This window comes from Oryctolagus cuniculus, chromosome 8 (assembly GCF_051225735.1).
Source record: "Oryctolagus cuniculus isolate XC-2025 breed Fujian yellow rabbit chromosome 8, ASM5122573v1, whole genome shotgun sequence".
Classification (NCBI taxonomy): domain Eukaryota; kingdom Metazoa; phylum Chordata; class Mammalia; order Lagomorpha; family Leporidae; genus Oryctolagus; species Oryctolagus cuniculus.
Genome location: NC_142874.1, coordinates 58353108 through 58373813, shown reverse-complemented (window position 1 = coordinate 58373813; position 20706 = coordinate 58353108). Strand labels below are relative to the sequence as shown.

Here is a 20706-nt window from a genome sequence, read left to right as displayed (position 1 = left end):
AAAGCTGGAGCAACTGATTTTGTGAAACATAGTTGACTAGACCTAGAAGGCAAGATTAAACTCTAACACAATAACATCACAGGACTCATAAACAGACAGATCATCCTAACAAAACAGTCAGTGACAAAAATTGAACTACATTCTACACCAAGTGGACCTAATACACATGTAAAGAATATTACATACAGTAGCTGCACTGTGGAGTAGCAGGTAAAACTGCTGTCTATAGCACTGGCATCCCGTAAGGGTACTGGTTCAAGACCCTGCTGTTCCACTTCTGATCCAGCTCTCTGCTATGGCCTAGGAAAGCAGTAGAAGATGGCCTAATTCCTTGAGCCCCTGCATCCACGGGGAGACCTGGAGGAAGATTCTGGCTCTTGGCTTCGGATCAGCTCAACTCTGGCCATGGTGGCCATTTAGGGAGTGAACTAGTAGATGGAAGACTTTCTCTCTCTCTCTCTCTCTCTCTCTCTCTCTCTCCCTCTGTCTCTGTAATCTGCCTTTCAAATAAATAAATGAATATTAAAAAAGAAAAGGGAAACACTACATATCAAAACAAATGGGATATAGAAAGAAAAAGTTCTGAGAGGGAAATTTATAGCAACACCGGGATCCCATATGGGTACTGGTTCTTGTCCCAGCTGCTCCACTTTCCATCCAACTCCCTTCTAATGTGTCTGGGAAAAGCAGCAGAAGATGGCCCAACTGTTTGGGCTCCTTCCACTAACATGGCAAACTTGGATGAAGTTTCTGTCTCCTGCCTCCTGGTTTTGGCCTGGCCTAGCCCTGACCATTGCAGCCATCTGGGGAGCGAGCCAGTGGATTTAAGACTCTCTCTCTCTCTCCATCTCTTTATCTCTCTCTCTCTCTGTGTAACTCTGACACTCTTTCAAATAGATAACTACGTTTTGCCAGAACAAACAAACTCAGAAACAGGTAGCTTCACTGTTGAATTCTACCAAACTTTCAAAGAACTGACAGCAACTCTTCTCATACTATTACAAAAATTATACAAGGAGAAAAGCTTAGACTCTCATTCTGTAAGGCTGCAAAATCTTGATCCCGAAACCAGACAAGGAAATAATGGCAACCAAAAGACAGCTGTAAACTAATGTCCTTCATTAACATAAATGTAATTATCAGTAAAATATCAGTAAAATTATCAGTAAAATATTATCAGTAAAATATTATCAGTAAAATTTATCAGTAAAATATTAGCACTTCAGCTCAAAAGTTTAGCCTATCAGTTAAGAATCCAGTTAAGACACCTATATCCCATACCAGAGTATCAGAAATTAATCAATGTAATATATCATACCAACAAAGCAAAAAGAAAATTCCTATGATCACCACTATAGACTCAGAAAAAAAATGGTTCAATAAAATCTGACATCCATTCATAATCAAAACCTTCAGCCAATTTATACATGAGGAACATATTTCAACTTATTAAGGCTATCTGTGATAAATCCACAGCCAGTATCATAATGAATGGAGAAAGCGGAAAGCATTTTTTTAAGATTTGGAATCAAAGATGTTCCCTCTCACTGCTCTTATTAAATAGTATACTACAAGTTTTATCCAGAGGAAGGCAAAAAAAAAAAAAAAAAGGCTGTGCATGTGAATATTAAAGGAGGAAAGCCAAAATTCCTTATTTAAAGATTATGTGACTCTCTAAATAAAGAAACCCGAGATTGTACCCAGAAACAATCAGAGCTAATATATGAATTCCATGAAGTTGCCAGATACATAATCCACACACAAATATCAATAATATTTTCATATATGAATAATGAACTTGATGAAAAAAGAACTTATAAGAATAATACCATTCATAATGTCTGGAAAAAACTAATTACACTGGGATAAGTTTAAGCAAGGATATGAAAGACCTGTGCAATGAAAATTACAAAACACTAGTGACAGAAACTTAAGATAAGAAACAAGAATATGGAAAGATCTCTTATGTTCATGGATTAGTGAGGTTAATATTACAAAAATGTCCATAGTGTTCTTATTTGGTGAAGCAGTAAGCCTTTTAATTGTAATATAAATTTAAAATATTTAAATATGTTACCTCAAAATGTGAAAAGGAAAAAACAGGGAGACGGATAGAAGGTGAGAGGCAGAGAGGTTGGGGGGGAGGGGAAGGGAAAGGGAAGGCATATCATTATATTAGAATTATATCTATGAACAATAGTGAATCTGTTAAAAACAAATTAAAAATTTAAGAAAGAAAATAAATGGTTCTAAATGCTAAAATAGTATCAATTTCAACTATAAGAAAACTTTCCAATGATTCCTATACAATTATGTGAAAAAGTTTTGAAGAATGATGTCCTATTGTATTTGTTTAGAAAATTCATGTTTTTGCTAATAAAATTTGACTGTTTTTACATCAATTAATGTTTTCCTAGAATACAATATTAAGGGTCATATTTTAAAAATGTTCATAGTGCCAAAGTAATACACACATGTAATACAATTCACATCAAAATACCAATGGCTTTCATAACAGTACTAGGAAAAAAAATCCAAAAATTAATTCAGAAGTTCAAATGACCTTGAATAACCAAAGCAATTCTGAATAAAAAGATAAGCTGGAGGCATCACAATGCTGGCTTAAAGACATACTACAGCGATGTTGTAACAAAAGCAACCTAGTACTGGCATAAAAACAGATACTTAGTCCAAAGAAACAGAACAGAGATCCCAGAAATGAATCCATGCATCTACAGCCAAGTGAATCTTGACAAAAATTACAAAATCATACTAGAAGTGACAGTCTCTTCAACAAATGGTACTGGAAATCCTGGATATCCACATGCAGAGGTTCTAAACTTGCGAACTACCTCTCACTTCATACAAAAATTAAGTAAAACTACATGAAGGATCTAAATATAAGACCTGAAACTAGAAACCACTGTAAGAAAACACTTGAGAAACTGTTTATGCCATCATTATAGGCAAAACTATTTTGGATAAGCCCCACAAACACAAACAATAGCCAAAACACACAAACAATATTCTAACAAGCCAAAAAGCTTCTGTACAGCAAAGAAATTAACCAAGTGAAAAGACAATTGACAAATTAGAATAAAATATTTGCAAATATCTACCTGACAAAGGATTAATATTCAGAACCATAAAGAACTGAAAGGACTCAACAACAAAGAAGCAAACCATATAATTAAGAAATGAACAAAAGATTTGAATAGACATTTCTCAGAAGAATAAATACAAATAGATGGAAACTCAAAAATGATCACGTCATCAGGAGCATACAAATCAAAGTCACAGTAAGGTACCATCTCACTCCAACTGCAACAGCTATTATCAAGAAGATGATACATATAAAATGCTGATGAGAACATGGAGAAACGAAAACTTATATGTACTATTGACAGTAGCACATCTTGCTACAATCATTATGAATGTTTTCAAAAAATTCAATGTAGATCCACTGTGTGAATCAGCTATCCCACTTCTGGCTGTGTATTCAGAGAAAATTAAATCAATACATGAAAGAGAAATTTGCATTCCCATGAAGATGGCAACACTACTCACAAGAGCAAGGATATGGAATCAAGCACAGATGTCTACCCTCTGATAAACAAATAAGAACACATGGTATATACACAGGATGGAATGTTAAATATCTGTAAAAAGAATGAAATCCTGACATTTGCAGCTAACAGGTAGAGTTAAAGACCATTACATAAGTAAAACAAGCCAGACATGAAGTATGTTTAAGTGAAAGCATCATTGATCTGAACTTAGAATGGTAATTACTGTAGGCAGGGAAGGGTGGGAGCAGAGAAAATAGAGAGAGGTCAAGAAATAGGTAGCAAAACAAAGAGGTAAGAAGTTCTTCTATGCAGGAGCCCATTGGGGAGAGCATAGTTCACAAAAATATATCATCTAGTGTATAAAGAACTAGAGCTGATAGTCTCCAAACATAGAGAAATATAAGGGGAAAGAAAGGATACATACACATACACATACACATACACACTATTCTTTTTACAGTTAAGAGATTTCATTCTGATAGTTATAATTACAGTGCTTTCCAAAACAAAAATTGAAAACAAGTGTACAAAACTGTGAGAGGTTTCATGACAATAAATAAAATAATTCTGAGCTTTTCCCCCATGATAAATTTAATGCTCCAGTTTCTTTAGAGTTTATCAAAATGCAAAAGAAACGGACGTAGAGATTTTCTTTTTCATTAGCAAATTGTAGGCTGAGGGAAAAAAGTTTAAATTGCCATTTAGTAGGTTTTTCTAAATTATTATCTCTCTCATCTAATTTGTAAGAATATAAAGTATTGAATTTGGATTAAAAACCAACCACCAAAAGGATCTTAACAGATCTAACAGCCAGAGGCATGTCCTGCTCTTAAATTAAGCCAGCTAAAGATTCTTGGTTGCCAGCTATCAGTATCCTAAATCTCTTCTTAATGCATTGCATGGGAGTACCAGAAACTTCCTTGTTGGAAAAAGAAACTATTTACATTAAATAAAAACTGTTGCAGGCCATGTCTGCATAGGGACGATATGATGGGATGTCGCTCCCCCTCTTCGTGGAGGAACGACACAGGACCCTGCGCTGTTCTTTTGTCTGCTCGGCCCTCCCCGGGTTTGCTGCTGGTTCTTCCCGGGTTGGCTACCGTCCCTTCCACCTCCGTGGAAGGGTGGTTCCCCCTGGCCACTTTCCCCACTTCCACAGGGGAGCGGCACACCGCCGGCCGGCTTTCTGGGGGGGGGGGGGCTGCACAGGTGTTCCTTCAGATAGATGTTCCCCCTAGATGTTCCTGGTGCATGTTGTCTCTCTCCTTCTTTATAGTCCTCTTCCACCAATCCCAACTCTGCTACCCACACGCCGAGTACACTGCTCTCCTCCAATCAGGAGTAGGTCCTACAGTTTATTTGTTGAACTGGAGGCAGCTGTGTAGAAGCTGTTTCTCCCTTCTCAGCGCCATATTGTGGGAGAGCAGATGCATAGAATAAGTCTTAATTCCAGTAACTTAGTCTAGTCCGAGTTGCTCCCCACAATGGGATACACTGTGACAGCTTCTGGCACTTAGGACCACACTCACACATTTAACACATGAGAAGAAAGCAGAGGACAGAGAAAAGGCAGTGGGAAAAGGAATCACTTTTGGTTCCAGAGCTGATTAGCCAGCTAGCCCACTCATTCAGAGAGCCCGTCCCCACTGGTGGCACAGGTTGCCTCAATGTACCAGTTCCTGTAGTGTAGCTTGTCTGTATTTTCACAGGTCCTGCTTGTTGGCAAATACCAAGAGAACTGCATTCCAAAGCTCATTCTCAGCATCCTCACCAGCTTCTCCTGTGCCTCCTTCACACACTGTCTGTCACTGCTTTCCACTACGAAGATCAAGCCCCAGGTGCTGCAGGAATGGTAACACCTCAGCTGCCGAATCTTGTTCCTGTCAGCCACATCCCACCTGGCGATGCTGATATCCTTGTACTCAAAAGTCTACATGTGGACACTATGCTGGGAATGGTGGTCTTGATTTCACCCAATTTTAGCTTGTACATAATCCTTGTCTTTCTTGGAGCATCAAGGTCCACTATGACGATGTGCATTTCCTTTTTGTAAAAAAGAAAAAAAGACTCTTGCAAGGTTTGCAAAATGTTCTCCATGCTTGTAGACAAATATAAGCTACAATAGCTACAGAGACCTTGAATGCCGTGGTTGGGAGGCAGGACTGGGTTGCACTCCCACAGATGGCAATTATGACCTATAAAATATGCTATATATAGGAATATTCTGCACAAATATGGAAGCATGAAAATGTGCAACACTTACAAGTGAGTAACAATTTTAAAGTATAAATGTTAAGTTTAAAATGAGTTAAAATGTACCATTTAATATTACAACACTTGTAAAGATGTGTGTGTATATATATATATGTACATATATACATATATATAATATATGATAGTTGCAGAAAATCAAGTAATATATGATACTACTATTTTAATATATTACGTAACTACATTACTCTCTAAATATTTCTGATGAGAGGTATTTAGCCTAGCAGTTAAGATGATGACTAAGATGCAGGTATTCCATACTGGAGTACCTGGGTTTGAGCCCGAGCTCCAGGTCTGATTCCAGCATTCTGCTAATGCATACCCTGAGAGGCAGCAGGTGATGGCTCAAATACATTTTGCCCTTGGTCCTCATGGAGATATGGACTGAGTTCCTGGTTCATGGTTTCTCCCTCACCCAGTCCCAAACATTGCAGTAATTTTAAAATTATATATATATATATATATATATATATTATTTGACAGGTAGAGTTACAGACGGAGAGAGAGAGGCACAGAGAAAGGTCTTTCTTCCGTTGGTTTACTCTCCAAATGGCCGCTACGGCCGGCGCTGTGCTGATCCAAAGCCAGGAGCCAGGTGCTTCTTCCCGGTCTCCCCATGTGGGTGCAGGGCCCAAGCACTTGGGCCATCCTCCACTGCCTTCCCTGGCCACAGCAGAGAGCTGGACTGGAAGAGGGGCAACCGGGACTAGAACCAGCACCCATATGGGATGCCGGTGCCGCAGGCAGAGGGTTAACCAAGTGAGCCATAGCGCAGGCCTTTTTTTTTTATATTTTTCAAAGTTATTTATTTATTTGAAAGGCAGAGTTACAGAGAGACAGAGGCAGAGAGAGAAAGAGAGAGAGAGGTTTTCCATCCACTAGTTCACTCCCCAGATTGCTGCAAAGGCTGGAGCTGCACCAATCCAAAGCCAGGAGCCAGGAGCTTCTCTGGATCTCCCACACCAGTGCAGAGGCCCAAGGACTTGGGCCATCTTCCACTGCTTTCCCAGGCCATAGCAGAGAGCTGGATGGGAAGTGGAGCAGCTGGATCTTGAGCCAGTGTCCATATGCGATGCCAGCTCTGTAGGCGGTGGCTTTACCTGCTATGCCATAGTGCCGGCCCCCATTGCAGTAATTTAAGGAAATAACTAGTGTACAGGAGCTCTCTTTCTCTGTGTCTGCCTCTCTCAGTCCCAATAATTAAAAGTAAATAAATCTTTCTCTTTCATCTATTTGAATACTTGTTCTATAGTAAAATTGTAAAATAATAAAGATGCATTCAATATTTGTTGATTCCTTTAAGAAGCTCGATCTCCTATAAGGTCAAGGGATATCTCTTATATCTTTTAATTTGATTCATATATGGATTGCAACATGTGGAAGGTAGTTATAATTATTCATAATCTTGATTAAAATGGCCTTTGATAGTAATTGTTTCTTTAGTTATAATATGGTTTATGTTTGAGTTAACACCTAATCTTGTACCAACATAAAGGAACATTTTTCTCAATTTTATATGAAACATCTCAAGTTTTAGCATACAACATTGAATTCATCACACAGTCTGAATAAAGGAAATGATGCTTAAGAATCCTTAGAATGTCCATTTTGGTGTTAATAAAAGCAGTGGATTTAGTCAACTGGAGTACATACAGATGATTAGAGAGGTTCCCCAATCCCCAGGCATAGCTATAGGACCTTGTTTGGTGTCAGCTGGCCAAATAGCTACTGAAATATATGCAATGTGTCTTGGTTTGAGGGTAGCCAAGCCACAAATGTACTGGAGGGTGTTTTATACCTCACTGACCGTGTTGCTTAAAGCCAGGCAGATTAACTTGTTAAACTATGTGCAAAGCATCAACCTATACCTTGATAAACAATGTAGACAAGCCGTACAAAGTGCCTCAAGGAGCATTTTGAACACTAAATAGCTTATCATTAACCCTTGGCTAACACATGCTGTCCTATACTCAATAACATAATTCTTATACTAACAAGTATGTCTAGTGATAAGGAAGGACTGACTTAGCCCTCCTGTAAGTCAATAAAGAGTGAGAAAAATTTAGTGCAACAGAAAAATAATTATTACATGAACATTCTTTAATCACACTTACTACCTGAACCAATTGATTATTTTCCAAGTAAGTTGCTATGAAACTATAAGCATTATTTCTGATTTCATCAAATTGGAGAATGTAATTTAATGTTTGACAAAAACTGAAGTTCCCATCACTTCACACATAAGAAATGTTTGAAAGGAAGTTTGAGTCTACAAATAAATGAAAACTATCTAGATCTATATTTACCTAGCCACAGCAATATGTACAGTGGAAATCCAGCTTTGACACTTGCCTCAGAAGCTGGGTTTGGCTCTTGACCTGAGCATAACACAAAAGCAACCTCCAAACAATGACACTTAAGCAACAGAAAGGATAGCATTGAGACATTATCTCTCTGTTCTTGCCCCCAGTCCTACCAACAGATAAAGAATCCTTCACTTAAAAACAAAGAAGGATGCAGTGGAGGATGGCCCAAGTGCTTGGTCCCTGCACCCGCATGGGAGACCAGGAGAAGCACCTGGCTCCTGGCTTCAGATCAGCGAGGTGCACCGGCTGCAGTGCACTGGCCGCGGCGGCCATTCATCTGGGTTTCCACAAGGATGGCAGGGGTCCAAACACTTGGGTCATCCTCTGCTGCTTTTTCCAAGGAAATTAGTAGAGAGTTAGATCAGGACTGAAGCAGTTAGGACAGGAACCAGCGTCCACATGGAATGCCAGCACTGCATGGGACAGGCAGTTTTATACATTTCACCAAATTGTAGGCCCCTGAAATATTTTCTATTTTTGTCACAGAAAAATTGGTTGTAGATGCATGAATTGATTTTTGGAGTTTCTATTCTGTTCCATTGGTCTACAAGTCTGTTTTTGTGCCAGTACCAGGCTGTTTTGAGTATAACCGCCCTGTAGTATGTCTTGAAATCTGGTGTTATGATGCCTCCAGCTTTGTTTTTGTTGTATAAGATTGCTTTACCTGTTTGGGGTCTCTTGTGTTTCCATAGGAATTCTAGCATCATTGTGATTCTGAGATGTGAGCTACATGGCAGCACATTATTTGGGATGAGACACCAACCTGTGTTTGCCAAATTCTTAGATAATTTAGTATGATATCATAATGATCTAGTTTCAATAATTAATATGATCTTCCTAAACAAAATTTGTCTGTGAGCATAGTCATTAATAATATTTAAGTAATGTATACACACACACAAAGATCATGAACATCCTGTAATAAAAGAGAACTGTGTTCCAGTCCACTGCACTCTATGTTTTTTATCTGCTATAAGATCTTGGACCTGAAGTTTTACTATTATCAAATGATCTCATTGAAGGCAAAAAAAGTCATTATTCATTTTAAATTATTAAAAATGTTCCTTATCTATTTCAACTATTAATGAAAATAAATAATTTATCTCCTATCACTGGGCTTCTAAAAGGAAACTGGTGAAACTTATCTTATTAATATCATATTTACCTCTGCTGCAGTACCCAAATAGATACGTGCACTGTGATGTATTAGTTTGTAAGAGGTTAAATCTGAAACACAGACATTCAGTTACAACGATTCTATCACTAACCACTGTGCTATACAATTTGCCAGTGCCTGTAGCCTTAACAGGATAGACATATCATGATACCATTGAAGTACAATCTTCAAATTTCCAAATGCAGCTAGTAATGAACTCCAAAACATCATGTCATTAGAAATAATGCGCCTCTCACACAGAACTTAATGTTATCAAAGATGACAGAGATTTGTGTTTTCTGATGGAAAATAGGGTCATCACAGCTTCTGTGACATATCAGGTTAATTTTCTTATTCTGTTAATAACATTACTATAACATTAATTATATTAAGAAATTTGTTTTTTCAAAAGTTATAGTTCTAAGAATTGTTTACCATAAATAATTCAATTCAGACATATGCAGATCTAGGAATTGCTATTACAACAATTAGCAACTGAGACCCAACCAGTCAGGATAAATGGGAGAGGAGAATGTTTGAAACTGAAATTCATGTACAGATTTGAAATAGTTATTCATACATTCATTCATTCATTCATTTACTTGGGAGAGACTTAGACAAGCAAAGCTTGTATCCAGTGGTTCGTTGTCCAAATGCATGAGTCAGATTGCCAAGGCAAATCCAAAGCCTGGAGGACAGACTTAAGTTTAAATGTACCAATTGGAGAACGGAGCCAACTCCCATGGTCATCACATGCTGCCTGCCCATGTGTGCATTAGGAGCAGAACTGGTGCTCAAACCTGGGCAGATGGACATGCATACGAGCCTCCCAAAGGACGTCTTAATCAGCAAAGCCAAAAGCTCACCACAGAAAAGGATTTCAAATTATCACAAAATCTTTCTGAAAGTCAGCTCCAGAGCAAAAAATTCATTCCACAAATCTATCAAAAGTTTGGAACCATGAAAAAAATATTGCAGAAGAATACTGTAATCAATACACAATTCTTCTTAAGTGCTGAAACTTAACTGAAAAGTGATCCCTGTTAAATATAAGAGTGGGAATAAGAGAGGGAAGAGATGTGCAATTCGGGACATGCTCAAGCTGACTTACCTCAAATGGTAGAGTTAGAAGCATACCAGGGGATTCCAATTCAATCCCATCAAGGTGGCATGTACCAATGCCATCTCACTAGTCCCAGTGATCAATTTCAGTTCACAATTGATCATAATGATAGGACTAAGAACCAAAGGGATCACAGAAACAAGACTAGTGTCTGCAAATACTAGCTGATAGAATAAAAAAGGGAGAATGATCCAACATGGGAAGTGAGATACACAGCAGACCCATAGAATGGCAGATGTCCTAAACAGCACTCTGGCCTCAGAATCACACCTTTAGCCAAGACACTCTGGGGGGAAAAAAAACCTAAATGAAAGATCTCCACAAGTGAGATCCCAGCGGAAAGAATGGGTCATCAAAGAAGGAGGTACCTTTCTCTGAAGGGAGGAGAGAACTTCCACTTTGACCATGGCCTTGTCTAAATATGATCAGAGTCAGTGAACTCAGTGGGCTTCCATAGCCTTGGCAGCTCATGACAAGAGCCTAGGGTGATTACTGATGCCATAAACAAGAGTGTCAATTTGTTAAGTCAACAACAGGAGTCACTGTGCACTTACTCCTCATGTAGGATCTTTGTCCTTAGTGTGCTGTACATTGAGATTTAATGCTACAACTAGTACTCAAACAGTATTTTTCACTTTATGTTTCTGTGTGGGAGCAAACTGTTGAAATCTTTACTTAATGTATGCTAAACTGATCTTCTGTATATAAAGAGAATTGAAAGTGAATCTTGATGTGAATGGAAGGGGAGAGTGAGTGGGAAAGGGGAGGGTTGCGGGTTGGAGGGACGTTATGGGGGGGGAAGCCATTGTAATCCATATTCTGTACTTTGGAAATTTATGTTCATTAAATAAAAGTTTAAAAAAAATAAGCAAATTATAATTCTCTTTAAGAGACTTAGATGCCCAACAAGTATCTTTTGATAATCTTAGTCAAGGAGTGAAATACAGAAAAAAAAAAAAAAGGAGTCAGGAAAGTTTCTTGCACTTCTTATATAGTGTTGGAACAGAAAAGCACAAGGTTTTAATAATCTTAACTGAAAAAAGGTAAAAATAAGCAGAACAAAATTAAAGTGCAACTTAACAGAAGAATGCCCCTACATAGATGTGTCTGAATTGTGAACATTGAGGTGAATAGATTTCACCAAAAAAAAGCCCCAAATGACAGGAAAATATGTATTAGATATTGGAAGATAGAGAAAATAATTATGAAAGAGATAACATATTGACAATATGTTTCCTGAGGAGCTACAGAAAACATGAAAAGACAATTTTTCACAGAGGTACAGAGGTATCTTCTCTGAGATAAATAAATGCATGCTGACAAAGACTCAAATGAATAACTCCATTTTAAATGAAATAAAAGACTGCATATTAGTGTAGCTTTGAATTTGATTTTAAGCAGGTAAAGAAGCACTCAACATGCTGAGAAAGGAAAAATGTTTTAAAAATCCAAAAGAACAGGGGCTGGCACTGTGGCTCACTTGGCTAATCCTCCCCCTGTGGCTCCGGCATCCCATACGGGTGCCGGTTCTAGTCCCAGTTGCTCCTTTTCCATCCCAGTTCTCTGCTGTGGCCCGGGAAGGCAGTGGAGGATGGCCCAAGTGCTTGGTGCCTGCACTCGCGTGGGAGACCAGGAGGAAGTACCTGGCTCCTGGCTTTGGATCAGCGTAGTTCCGGCCATAGCAGCCATTTGGGGTGAACCAACCGAAGGTAGACCTTTCTCTCTGTCTCTCTCTCTCTCACTGTCTAAATCTACCTGTAAAAAAAAAAAAAAATACAAAAGAAGAACCAGCAACAAATACTAAAAGCTTGCTGAAACAGACAAAAATATTCAGCAAATAAAAAAAAAAATTCTCCAATACAGCAAAATGTAGAAACCAATAAACATACGTATTGAGTCATACATAGTACAAATGTGGTACATTAGTTCAGTTATTAGGATAAAAGATCATCTAATATTTCATAATGGTATTTATCTACCCTTTTGAAAATTAAAGTGACTTGCTCAGGTAAAAACATTTTATACACAGCTGAATTTTAAAATATTTATTTACTTCAGAGGCATAGGACAGACACAATTCTTTCACTTGTTCACTCGTCAAATGGCTGCAAAAGCTGAGGTTGGGCCCAGCTGAAATCAGGATCCAGAAGCTCCATTCAGTCTCCCACATAGGTGGCAAGAATCCAAGTACCTACACCATCATCTCCTCCTTCCCAGGCACATTAGCAGTAGGGTGGATAAGAAGCAAAGGGACCAGGACTCAAATCTGCACTCTAAGATGAGGTGCAGGAGTCCCAAATGACTGTTTAACTTACTGTGCCACAATTCTTGCCCTTTATAATCTTAACTTTTTATCTTTGTTTTCTTTTTGTGTTTGTCAGATTTTCCGAAAATAACTTTGAATTATTTTGATGATAATGTGAATCTTTAAACATCTAAAGAAAGCAGTACATAATTATTGAAAATCAACTTTTCTTACTCATTTTGAAACATAATTTTTAAAAATCATAATAGTGCATTAATTTTTACCTCATAGGCTAGTTATGAAGAATGTTTTATACATTTTAAAAGATTATTTTTTGTTGTTATGTGTTATTTCTCCCCTTATATCTCATTAAAATACATAATCATTAAATATTCTTTATATCATTTAAATATATACATTTCTGTTTACATATAAATTTACTTATTTGTGTTTCAAATAACTTTAAAAAATTGAAGTGAATAGCTGATTTTGCATCCAGTAATTTTGCAAATAATTATTTTTAACACCCAGAATTTAGACTTAAGTTATTAGCTGTACCCCCATGTTTTATATTCATTCCACATAAGCTCATATTGTCTGGCCTTTTCTTCACAAATTGTCTTAAATTGTTTTCACTGATATCATCAGTAACCTCTTTATTGCTAAACACATAGGGGAGTTTGTAGTTTTACATCTATTTTGGTTCCTTGGATCATGTGATGCTATATTTCCTTTTTCTTTTTTTTTTTTTTAATAAAAAGCTCTTAGTTGGATTTCATGCAACACTTAACAGTCTTATTTGACTTCTCTGTTTATTTTTTCTTAATATCTTTTCCAGGCTTGTCCACCTTATACTAATAAGTACCACCATATGTCTATTACATAGTATCCCTATTTTCATTTAAGATTATTATTTTGAGCTCTATATGTTTTGATTATCAATTAAATTGTTTTACCCCACTTTCAGATTGAACTTCATATAAAATGGGACACTTCTAGTGTAGTATTGGACAGAAGCAATGAATCTAACATTTTCAAAAATTGAATTCAGGTTACAGAGCGGAGAGAGTGAGGAGGCTGCGTCTGGCTTCCGCTTTCACAGCCATTGCATTACATTGAGCTCCATAGAGACAACGCCGGGGCAAGTGAGAGCCGGACGGGCACTGGGCGACTCTCTGCCTCGCTGAGGAAAAATAACTAAACATGGGCAAAGGAGATCCTAAGAAGCCGAGAGGCAAAATGTCATCATATGCATTCTTTGTGCAAACTTGCTGGGAGGAGCATAAGAAGAAGCACCCAGATGCTTCCGTCAACTTCTCAGAGTTTTCTAAGAAGTGCTCAGAGAGGTGGAAGACCATGTGTGCTAAAGAGAAGGGAAAGTTTGAAGATATGGCAAAGGCGGAGAAGGCTCGTTATGAAAGAGAAATGAAAACTTATATCCCTCCTAAAGGGGAGACAAAAAAGAAGTTCAAGGATCTCAATGTGCCCAAGAGGCCTCCTTCGGCCTTTTTCTTGTTCTGTTCTGAGTATCGCCCCAAAATCAAAGGAGAGCATCCTGGCCTGTCCATTGGTGATGTTGCAAAGAAACTGGGAGAGATGTGGAATAACACTGCTGCAGATGACAGGTAGCCCTGCGAGAAGAAGGCTGCCAAGCTGAAGGGAAAGTACGAGAAGGATATTGCTGCATACCGAGCTAAAGGAAAACCTGATGCATCGAAAAAGGGAGTCGTCAAGGCTGAAAAGAGCAAGAAAAAGAAGGAAGAGGAGGAAGAGGAAGATGAAGAAGAAGATGATGATGATGAATATGTTGGTGTCCTGGTGGTATTTTCAATAGCTACTAACCTTGCCTGGTACAGTATGGGGGTTGTAAATTGGCATGGAAATTTAAAGCTGGTTCTTGTTGGTGCACAGAACAAATTAGTTATATATGGGGATGGTAGCTTTTATCATCTTCAGTTGTCTCTGATGCAGCTTATACGAAATAATTGTTGTTCTGTTAACTGAATACCACTCTGTAATTGCAAAAAAAAAAAAAAAGTTGCAGCTGTTTTGTTGACATTCTGAATGCTTCTACGTAAATACAATTTTTTACTAAAAAAATTGAATTCACACATACACCTATAAATCTGCCCTTTCTCCATTTCTCTTCTTAGCAAAAGTCACTGTTTATTAACAAATACGTTTGACATTTTGCTATGTACAATCTCATCCCTTACTCTTGAAGTTCAATGAACAACAGAGTCCTCTTTTCCATGATTCCAATAAATGTGAATTTCACTTATCAATGTCTATTCTAATAACTCCAGTTCCTCAACAAGTCAGCTCAAATTTGACTTCATACTGATGTTAGCTATGAAAATCATTTCCAGGGTGCCGTGGTGCAATAGGTCAATCCTTAGCCTACGGCTCCGTCATCCCATATGGGTGCCGGTTCTAGTCCTGGTTGCTTCTCTTCCAATCCAGCTCTCTGCTGTGGCCTGGGAAAGCAATGGAAGATGGTCCAAGTCCTTAGGCCCCTGCACCGGCACTGGAGACAAGGAAAAAGCACTTGGCTTCTGGCTTTGGATCAGCACAGCTCCAGCCGCTGCATCCATTTGGGGAATGAACCAACGCAAGGAAGACGTTTCTCTCTGACTCTCTCTCTGTGTCTGTAACTCTACCTCTCAAATAAATAAAATCTTTAAAAAAATAAAAAAAGAGGAAATCATATCCGGTACACACCTTATTTGTGGCTCTCCTGTTCAAAAAAATTAATATGTAAATATCAGCTGCACATTATAATCAATGACATTATGTCGTTTCTCTCAAAGTCGGTTAGTGATTTGTCATTGCACCTCTGTCACATCCAGACAACAACGTGTGCAATTGTGCTGTCTCCTTGACTCTCAGTGGTCAGTCATCCAGATATTTACAAAAATAGCTATTTCAAAGACAGAAGTAGCCAACAAAATTAAAAGACCAACTTTTTTTTGTGACAGTACTAGCAGTGAAATCCAAATTCAATGTGAAAATAATTACAGAAGAAAAAAGGGTAGCCAATAAGTATGTTAACTTTACACTTCCAGTTAGTCTAGATATTCAACCACAGGAATGTAGTGAAATTGAAATTGGAAACACAGATGGATGAAAAAATTGTTTGTGATTAAAAAAAAGATGAATATTTTCCAAAGGTGGCAATGTCCACAAAAAAGTTTACATAAACTAACTTTCAGAGATATGTCCAGATATTTGTTACACTAAAGAAAATGTTAGAAGCTGTTAAAAATTTAGACAATAGTATGAAGAAACACCAAAGATGTTTCCTTGTTTTTGTAAATTATAGGGTGGGAAGAAATCCAGAACTGCACAAACTACTCTTACTTCCACTTTGCAAAGAAATATCATGTTGTAATTTTCAGTGTTTGTAATGCCATATAGTACAATATAGAATATTAGTTTTCTTATTTTCCACTTATCATAACATTTTAACTCATAGTAAAAGTTATTTTAATATTTTGACAAAATTTGGAACAGTGTACATTTTCATGTTGGTTGTTAAATAGTTACACACAGTTTCAGCTTTTACAATCATTTCTATCATGCTACAGTGCTACATAAATTGAGAATTTCCTGTATAATAGATTCTTCTTTCTCAATATTTGTCTAATCTATCCACTGTATTTCATCCTATTTCTCCTGTCACTTTTAAGACATGATGTATTATCTTGAATATTAAAATAATCTATTAATTTGTTTTCCCTTAGTTTTAGATTGAATATATAGAAGCTATTTTATAGAAAGTTTGTGCATTTAACATTTCTGTTTAATTCCTTATTGCCATCAGGGTAAATTCCACATTTCTTAACATGACATAAAAATCTATTCAAATCTTGTTACCTTGCTAGTTCCACTGACATCTCTACTTGTCTCAAAAACACATAATACATTATTTTTTCTATTTTAAGATTTTAAAAACTTATGTAAAGGTAACACATTTCATGTATACAGTTTTAAGAACACAATGATCCTCCCCACCCTACTCTTGCTTCCACTCTCCATCTTCCTTCCTTTCTTAACTTCCTTTTAATTTTTACAATGACATACTTTCAATTTACTTCATAATCATAAGCTTAGCCTTCCACTAAATAAAGCATACAACAAATAATAAGAAGGAAAACCACAGTTCCCCAGGAGTATAGATACAGGCTATAAACAAAACTGAAATCTCAAAAGGTTAATTTTGCTCATATATGTCACACTTGTTTGTACTTTATATATAGTTATCAAAAATCAAGAAAAACATAATATAATTGCCTGTTTGGGGCTGGTTACTTTGCATTCTTATTTTAATTTTCTCATTTCCCCTGCTACATTATGATTATTTTTACCAAAATATATTCATTCATTCATTTGTCACCTTAGTATTTGAGTATCTGATGCTTTTCAAAGATTCAAAAGGTAATAAATTTATGGTTTCTAGTAAAATTTAGTGAATGTATTCTTATCCTCTACATTGTGGTTTCAAAGTAATTAATTTATGAATAACTGAAATTTTACACATCATAAAAATACATCCTGCCAAACGAAAAAATCTGAAAAGTTAGGAATAGGTTCAGATGATAATTCTTGGAAGGAATGAAAGGCATTGCATTTGTAATGATGTTTAAATTGTCCGTGGGAGGCTGAGGAGAAATGTGGAAGATAGCATTCCACACAGAGGAAATGGTACATGAGAAAGTCTTAAGTGATCCTAAATGTGTATATAAATGTGACTACATGACTGTAACACAATTCAGTAATACAGAGAAATTTGGAAGACATACAATATTGGGTAAAGATAGGATGATAAACAAAACAATAGCTTGATGAGATAGAAAAGGATAGACTAGTATAACTGAAACCCAGAAATGAACTCTAGAGATATATTATTAGCAACTTGATATAAATAGAGAAATTCCACCATAATTGATATTTTCTTTAGATATCATGAGAAGAAGCAGAAAAACATGCCAAGAAACAATTATGGTTACTCCAATATTTAGTTGCCAAATATGAGAGAGAAAGAGTGAAATTTAGATTAAGAAAGTAGAGGAAGGGATGGGCATTTAGAGCAATCGTTAAAATGTAACACAGCATGCCACTCTCCCTTCTCCCAATGACTGGTTAATATCCCAACTCCTCTGCTTTGACCTATCTCCCTGTTAATGTGTAGCCTTGGGAAGCAGCAGGTGATGACTCAACTACCTGAACACCTGCAACCCAGGTGGGAGACTCAGATTGATTTCCCATCTCCTGGTTTCATCTAACCCCACCGCAACTATTGTGAGCATTTGGAGAGTGAGCCAGTGGATGGAAGATCTCTCTCCATCTGTCTGTCTCTGTTTTGAATATGTCTTTTAAATACAATTGTAATTATTAAATAAAAATTGAAGGAAATATAATAACAGGGCAATGTCAAAAGTCGAAATTCAAGAACAGCTACTATGTAAATTAAAACAGTGAACAACCATTTAAAATGCAATAGGAAGTTAAAATAATTTTAGAAACAGTAAATGCCAGTGATCTTCAAAAAGTCTAAGAAAATATGTGTTAATAGAAAATGCATTTAAATATTTTGCACTAAAATCTTATTTTTAAATTTCATTCTTCCACAACCTTTTTGAAGTACCCTAATATACCTTGGATTTAATGTTATTGAGGTTAGTGGCCAAATAATAGTTTAGTTGGCATGATATGACTGTAGATTGGATGAGATGTGCTGTAAGTGAAAATAAAATGTTAAGTGTATGTGTGTGTGTTTCTTTGTGTGAATTCAAATTTGATTACAGAACAAGGATAGTACAAAATCAAGTTTCGGTTTGTCCTACAAGAGGCAAAAATTTCTTTCCTAACAGAAGGGAGCAAGGACATTGTAAAGACACATGCATAGACCTTGTTGTCTGAGTTGGAAACCACCCTGTGTGGTAGCATCTATTTCTTCTTTCACAAAGACAATACTGTTAATTAGCTAAAATTAGCAACTTGTTATGAGGATTTGACCATATGAACAGATGGATGACATTGTGTGAGGAGGAATTCAACTGGCTGTTCAAAGTTATGGACATAAAATCATCTTTTATGCATATAACACACACTGGTGCTGAGCTGTGAGTAGGACAGTAATTTTTAGACTGAGGGCAAAAATATTCGATTCAATGCAGGATAATAACTAGAAAGAAAACAAAAATAGGGAGGAGAAATGATGGCATAACCAAATATCATGAATCATAAAAGATAAAGCTTTCCATCACTATAGGGAATGACATAAATTACAATGGATAATGTAGTTAAAATATACTAATTTTACATTTATTAATGATATTATTCCATAGAAAATCCCTTAAAACCCTGCAGGCAAGTATATGAGCCTTGGAATCTGTTAACCAGAGAATGCAAATTATAGCAACTCTTAACAGATTAAATACTCTGTATAGTTTGGGGCAGCTAGTAAATATTTTTAAAGTTTTTTTTTTCTTTTAATTTATTTTCACTTCATGTGAAAGACAAAGAGAAAACAAATAGAGAGATATAGATCTTCCATCAGCATGTTCACTCTCTAGATTCCCATAACACCCAGGGTTGGGCCAGGCAGAAGTCAGGACATGGTAAATCAGTCTGGGTCTTCCAACTGGGTGGTGGTACCCAAACACCTGAGCCATCATCTGCTGCCTCACAGGGTGCACATTATCAGGAAGATGAGTGGAAAACCAAGCTGGGACACAAACTCAAGAATCTCAATTATGGGATGCAGGCCTCCCAAGCAGTATCTTAAAAGTGGAGCCAAACACTGACCTTGTAAATATTTTAATTTGAAAATATGCATAAAGAAATGTCAAAATGATATGGTTCTTTCATGAAGTCATGTATGCTTAAGGTATCTATACTTAAGTTGAGAAGAATGTATGGTTGCAATAAAGAAATATAGCAAATGTGATGATATTTTTATTAGAATTATTTTGTACAAGATCCACAGACTTTAGAAAAAGAGACTAAACATTTGAGGCATGACATTATTTGTGTTGAACTATCTATGAGCAAGAAGTAAAAAAGAAAAAAAAAAAAGACAAAACTCTCATCTCCCAGGACGGTCATATTCTCTGCTATCTGCACTGAAGTTGTCAAGGAAGATAACAGAAAAAGATAACTGCAAGAAGCATGAACCATGGAGAATAAATAACAGAACAGCTACATTTAGGGAACAAAATTGAGCTGAGTCTACAAACTCATTTTAATTGGCCAGAATTTCTTTTGTATTTAAAGTCTGTTTGAGTTGTTTTAAACTTACATTCTTTCTACAAATGAGAGACAAGATTAAAAGAAAATTAGGCAAAGACTTGCAGACAAGGAATTGAGCAGAATGGAGCCCTGCTGCCTCTGACAAAAGGCCTCTGGCCACTCTCACAGCTGAATCTGCACTGACCTGCGGTGACTACCAACCCCAGCTGCCTGCAGGCCTCTGTCTGCCCTCATTTGCTTCTGTGAGATGGACCACACCACCTGCAAGTGCAACGTCCCTGTGATAAGGTGGGCTACCTACAGTCAAGGTTGCTGTCAATCACAGGTAAGAACCAGCTGGAGGAAGAAATCTTGATTTTCTGGCAAGTTCAAATTATGAAGATGCTTTCCCGCCCCACTACCATAGAGCCATATCCTGTAATGGAGACAGAATTGATGATGTGTGTGGAGACCATATGCTAGTGGAGGAGAAATATTTGCAAGCATTCAGAGTATAGACATAAGTCACTCCAAGAGAGAAATGTTAGATGAAAATAAGACCATTGGGCAGCCTAATGAGTGTGACTTAGATGAAGAGGAATAGTGGTAGCCCACCCAGGAAGTTCCTGACTGGGAACCATGAAAGGAAGACTAGGAGGAAGACAAGGAAGAACTTTTGAAAGAAGCAAAAAAAAATATTAGAAAAAATTCCTGTGCAATAAAATACAGCTCACACTCTTTCA

General features: G+C 37.0%; 2 pseudogenes across 1 annotated transcript; one reads left to right on the top strand and one right to left on the bottom strand.

Moving 5' to 3' along the window:
- Nucleotides 1-5154: 5154 nt before the first annotated feature.
- LOC100352025 (ADP-ribosylation factor 1 pseudogene) lies at nucleotides 5155-5675 on the bottom strand (annotated as a pseudogene).
- An 8111-nt stretch (nucleotides 5676-13786) lies between these two features.
- Nucleotides 13787-14734, top strand: LOC100351773 (high mobility group protein B1 pseudogene; annotated as a pseudogene). The gene has a single exon (XR_016211483.1). The product of XR_016211483.1 is annotated as a high mobility group protein B1 pseudogene (transcript).
- The last annotated feature ends 5972 nt before the right edge of the window (nucleotides 14735-20706 follow it).